The sequence below is a fragment of the Ovis canadensis genome, chromosome 22 (assembly GCF_042477335.2).
Source record: "Ovis canadensis isolate MfBH-ARS-UI-01 breed Bighorn chromosome 22, ARS-UI_OviCan_v2, whole genome shotgun sequence".
Lineage (NCBI taxonomy): Eukaryota > Metazoa > Chordata > Mammalia > Artiodactyla > Bovidae > Ovis > Ovis canadensis.
Genome location: NC_091266.1, coordinates 63,512,773 through 63,518,650, shown reverse-complemented (window position 1 = coordinate 63,518,650; position 5,878 = coordinate 63,512,773). Strand labels below are relative to the sequence as shown.

Below are 5,878 nucleotides of genomic sequence, written 5' to 3'. Positions count from 1 at the left end.
GTGCTGAAAGATGAGTCTGGGGCCCAGGAAGCTCGGGCCCAGGCGTGGCAGGGACAGAGCCGCACCCCAGGCTCCACTCCACTTAGAAACAGCAGTGCTGTGTAAACCATATGCATTCATACACCCTTCAGAAAGTGAATGGTTAGCCCAACTGTGGTACATCCATTCCAGGGAACACGACTCATAAGGAAAGGGAACGAATTACTGATGTTCACTGACACGTGGATGGATCTCCAAAGAATTCTGCTGAGTGAAAAATACGCCCATCTCTAAAGGTTAGATGCTGTCTCATTCTGTTTATAAAACATTCTTTCTGTTTTGGTTTGGTACATGTATAGATGCATTGCTGTTTGTGATTTTTATGCTATTATTTGCTGTTTGGTACTTAACACTCTTTTTTTTTTTTGAGTTTAAATGTGTTTTATTTTTAGACAAGCTACATGACACGTTTTCTCAAAAACAATGCCTCCGCTCCAAATAAATCAACTTTCAAAACAAATGAAGAACTCGAGATGACATCAGTCCCATCTGTCTAAGTCCTGGTGTTGTGTGGATGAAAAGCAGTGGCCAGCCAGTTTTGACGACAGGTGATTGATCCAAAGTAACTGCCAACTTTGTTAACATTTTTCCATCTCTAAACCATCCTTAAAGAAAATCATATATGGGGTTACACCATCCTCACGGTAGTCCAGCAGAGCAACCATGCCATCTGGATTCATGTTTTCACCAATAAAGAACTGATAGTTTTTGAAATTAGCAAGGATGTGTTTGATTTGTTCTGCAGCCCCTGTCATAAAAGGTTTTACTCTTTCTGGTCTCTGTTCTTCAAGTTTCCCTTTGATTGACTTCATGTAATCTTTGATGTACTTCTTGTAGGCTTCTTTTGTGAAGCTGGTTTCCTGCAAGTGATGGTTCCTGACAATATCGACACCAGTGATTACTGTGCTTTCCGTACCTTCGCCCTCGGGGCCTTCAGCGGAGGCATTTCCACCAATGAGCGAGTCATCGATGTTACCCTCAGTCCTACTGACCATCTTTCCCCTCCACCTCCAGACACAGCCCGTCCGCGACCTCCCGGATCTTGTAGATGTCGGAGAACATCTCGTCATGGCTGATGAGGTCCCGGTAGATGATCATGATGGCGGCTGGAGGGAGGCGACAGCGGCGCTGGCTTAGCAGGAGCCCGGAGCTCAGAGCGAGAGCGCAGTGCGGCCAGAGCGTCGCTCGGGCGGAGGGGGGAGCGGGCGGAAAAGCTACTTAACACTCTTGAAATGACGAAATTCCAAAAGTGAGAATAGTGGTCAGCAGTGGGTGGGAAGTGGAGGGTGGGGGTGGGGGTGGCCCAAGAGGTAGGATGTGAAAGGGCAGCCTGAGGGAGGGAGGGAGGGAAGCGGGGCCCTGGCCGCGGTGGTGGAGTCACAGATGTGATAAAACCGTACAGGCTAAACACGCACATGCACAAGAAGCGAGTCCACACGGAGCGGGGAGCCATGACACTTTCCTGCTGTTGATGTTGCAGCTTTTCCAGGCGATACCACGGGGAAGCTGGGGATGGACGTATGGGATCTTCCAGTGTCATTCCTTGCAAATGCATGTGAATCTTCAGGTAATTCAAAATTTTGGAAAATCAATTAAAACAAAGCATGAGTCCAGGTTGTCTTGGAATTAGTGGAATAACACATGCCTGCAGTGACAGGATGGTGTCACGATCTGTCGCTGTTTCTGACTGATCTGTGGATCTTCCCGATGACTGCCAGCATTGCCAACGGGGAATCAGTGCTGGGCTTAATGCAGGCTCTCCAGCGTCTGCTGGTGCCCTGATGGGCTCCCCACCCTCTCCTGGGGCCTCAGGGGGAGCCCTGAGGTGGGTGGAGGGAGCCCACTGTGCCAGGCTGAGGAGCGGGGGGAGTTCTGAAAGGTCTGGCTGGAGCCTGGAGAGGCTGGGCCGGCGGGCTCCCTCCTGCCCTGCATGGAGGGTGGCCTGAGCTCTGGGCACCGCCCCGTGTGCGCCGTACTGATCCTGCTGAACTCAGAAGCCGGGCATCGACAGGCCTGGGCTCAAGGTTCCAGAAGGCCTGGCCAGCTCCTCCATGCTGCCCTATGCTCCATGCTGCCAGTTCTCCCCCAGACATCTCTGCTCTGGGATGAATTTCTCTTCTTTTGGAAATGACAGCAAAAAATTAAATGTGTAAGGGTGTATATGAGTGTGTATGTCAGTGTATGCGTGTGTGTGTGTTTGTGAGGGTGTAGGTGAGTGTTTCAGTGTACGTGTGTAAGTGTGTGCGTGAGGGTATATGTGACGGTGTGTGAGTATGTGTAAGTGTGTGTGTGTGTGAGGGTATATGTGGGTGTGTGTGTGTATGTGTGTGTCTGAGGATGAGTATGTGTGCATGAGAGTGTATGTGTGTGTGTGTCAGTGTATGTGTGTGAGTGTGTATGTGTTTGAGTGAGTGTGCGTGTGGGGATGTGAGTGTGTGTGTGTGAGTGGGTGAGAGTGTGTGTGAGAGTGTGTTTGTGAGTGTGTTTGTGTGTGCGCATACTACTGATCGACCTCCTCCATAATCCTTTGACTTGAACAAAGGGTTGAAAAATTTTCAAAATTAATAGAGTAAATAGATGATACTGGAGGGACATTCTGCTGTGTAATATCCTTTTTTAAAGGGAGATGTAAGCTGTAAGGCCGGCCGCTCCGTCTGCCTCTGTCTGAACCGCTGAAATCTTTCATCCCTTTGCCCAGCTGACCCCAGGCCATGTCACTCAACCCGCCCTCAAATCCACTCACGGCCGTTCCTCAGGAAATATGTCTTAAAACCCACACTGAGGGGGCGGGGCGCCCTGTCTGGGAATAAGTGGATCAGGGAAGAAACTCCTAAGCATTGCATTAGGAGGGATGACGAGAGAGTGTAACTGGCGAATAACATCTGTTTGCACGGTTTGGGATTTGCTGGAAATGGCTCCCTTTTTTCAGCTGCCCACCTGAAAAGAATTTTCTCTGATGACAAATGTAGTAGGTGTCAGCTGCTGTGGCAGGTGCAAAGAAGGCAGGAAGGGCCCTTTGCCTGCTCTCATGTCCCTTGATCCGCTTGCTGAAGCCTGCACTGCTCAGCGGCGACTGCAGAGACTTGTTTGTAGAGGGGGTGCCCATGGGCAGCCCTGTGCCTTTCTGCATGGAGATGCTTTCATTCTTCAGGGCAGCCCACCTTGCACCTGGAGGGCTGCACCTGGGCTGGGAGTCCTCTCAGAAGGGTACGATGTGACGACAGGGATGTACGAGGCACCAGGAGTTGAGACCTGCGTCCTTCAGTGAGAGGCGTGGAGGACCCCACCGTGATGGGGGAGCTAGTCTCCCCTGTCCTCAGAGATTAGCAGTGCCTTTCAAAATTGCACAGGCTAATTGAAATTGTTTATTTGGGAAATACTTCTCCTTTTGTGGGCATTTATGTTTAATTCAAAGCAGACTTGTGAGTTCAGTGTGAGCTCCCGTGAGTGTCTGTACCCTCGGTGGATGGGTGGATGGTGAAGCTCTGAGCAGATTAGCCTGCTTGGCCCTGGGAACAGGCTCCTAAGGTGGGCTTCCTGGAGAGAAAGGGCATCCACTGCTCTCTACCCTAGTGACAGTCTTGTCTAGTGACCATGGGCTTGGTGTTTAGAGTGGTGACTGTCTTCCAGCGCCAAAGCACCCTTCTACCTCCAGGACCTTGGACAGGCTGTGTAAGCTCTCTCATCCTCAGTTTCCCTGCCTAAAACTCCCTGCTCTCTAGGATCTCTGTAAGAAGTAGATGAGTCGATTCATCTAAAACGCCTTGCCTGGTACCCAGCAGATGCCTGAGACCAACTTTCAGCCAGAAGTACCTCCTACTACCGTTTACCATCCCTAAAGGGGCACTTTGCATCTTTGATGTCTAGCTTCCCTAGTCTTTCCAGGATCAAGGATTTGTGTTTGTTTCAGCAAAAACTATCAGCCACCAGTGCCTAAAGGTAAGTCCCTTGCAGGTTGGGCTCACTGATTATCTAGTAGCTTATAATAATTGGTTGAAGGCATTCATCCTAGGGGTTTGATTAACTGGAATCAGCTGAGCATTTTGTATTTCTTTACTGTAAGGCTTTTTGGAGGTAATTCCACCCATCATTAGAAAGGCAACTTGGCCTTCCACCAGGAACCTCTGCCAAGGCCGTCTTTCCCAGCGGGAGACTGCTTGTGGCTATGCCGGGGCAGGGAGAAGTCCCTCTGCGGGGCTCAACTTGGGGTGAGGACGCACGCCCACGTGTGCGAGTGTGCACACGTGTATACTTTTGAGAGAGACTTGGCAGGGCCTTGGATCTTCATGAAGACCAAGACAAGGGTGTGGTTTTGGTCTTTGTTTGGGAGTACAGTTCTGTTGTATTCTGGATGCTTCCTCACGTAGACATTTGAGCCCCTTCTCAAGACAAGGAAAACGTCCTCAGCGTGAACACCCTGTCCACAGGCACATCCCCCAGAAAAACCGGGGCTCTTTCCCTTTAAAACACCCACTTTTCTCCTGATGCAGGAGTCTGTGTCTTTAAGACAATAATTGCTGAATTGAAATTTGAGACTGTTATCTTAATAACCAATTACTCAAATAACTTTGAAATTGGCTTAAATTGGCTCGTCATGCTACATTTACCTGAATCTTTTTATGGGAAAGTTAGGAACAAGAGAAAAAAAAAAATTCTTGGCGGTCTCATTTGTTTGGTTTCACTGAAGGGTCTTGTTTGCAACAAGCAAGGGGCTCTGGGTCTCCACGGCCCAGACCTCCACCTCCTAGGATGGAGCCCTCTCTGCTGCAGTCTTCTCCAAGGTCCACCCACCCGCTGCCATAGCCCCTTCCTGCCTTCCCTGGGTCTTTCCAAAATAAGGCTCTCCCTGGGCGAGGGAGCAAACGTTGACACATGTCATGCCCGCGAAAGAAACTCCCCTCTTCTCTGCAAGACATTTCATGGGGTTTTTTTTTCCCCTTTTGGAAAATAATAGATGAGTCTACATAGCTCTAATTTTCTCCCTTCCAACAGCTATGAAAGCTTAAAGGTGAGAGTCACAATCTTTTTTAAACTAAGGGAATTCACCATTTATTAGTGGTTTGAATGGACAAGGGCAAGTGCCTGGGAGCAGTGTACTCGGGTTTTATATTTAGCCATAAACCCAGTAATAGAATATTACATCTTTTTCTCTAATCTAGTCTTATATCCGGTCATTTTTCTTATAGTCTAAACTCAAGTAATGGGAATTCTTAATGCAATTCACAACCATGCTCTTTTTTTTTTTTCCCCTGCACTGTTAAAGAAAAAATGTTGCTTCTGCAAACATTTTACTGATTTTGCAAAGACCCAATTCATTTTATTTTAGAAACTAGAGTAGAATGTTGAAGCACTTATGGATCATAAGTTTGGGGACAAAAATAAGCTAACATAAGGGAATGAGGAAAATGGCACCAACTTTCAGGTCGGCCCCAAGGACCTGCTCAGCTCACAGGATCCCCCTCCCCTCCTCTCTGATTCCTGAAGCCCCCAGCACTGGGTGGAAACTTGGAGCCTGGCTAGGGAGGGGGTGCTTTTGTTTACAGGTTGCCTTGGAAACATTGCAAGTGAAAGTATTTTAAACTTAGCTTCTACTCCCTGACCACAGAGAGGCTGGAATTTTCATAACTGAATCACGACATGGATGGGCCTCTATTTTAAGGCATTGGAACAAAGACAGGAAAAGAACAAAGATGATTTCCAGGTTCCATATTGATCTCCAACTGTAAGAAGACAAATGACTCTTTCCAGACCCACCGCTGCTCCCTGGAGAAGGGGTGTTCAGAAAGGTGGGATATACGAGAAGCCGAGAGGCAAGGAGGCATGGGGGCTCGGAGCTGGG

At 48.6% G+C, this 5,878-nt stretch overlaps 1 pseudogene; it reads right to left on the bottom strand.

Moving 5' to 3' along the window:
* Positions 1-394: 394 nt before the first annotated feature.
* LOC138427874 (translationally-controlled tumor protein pseudogene) lies at positions 395-1,161 on the bottom strand (annotated as a pseudogene).
* Positions 1,162-5,878: the final 4,717 nt, after the last annotated feature.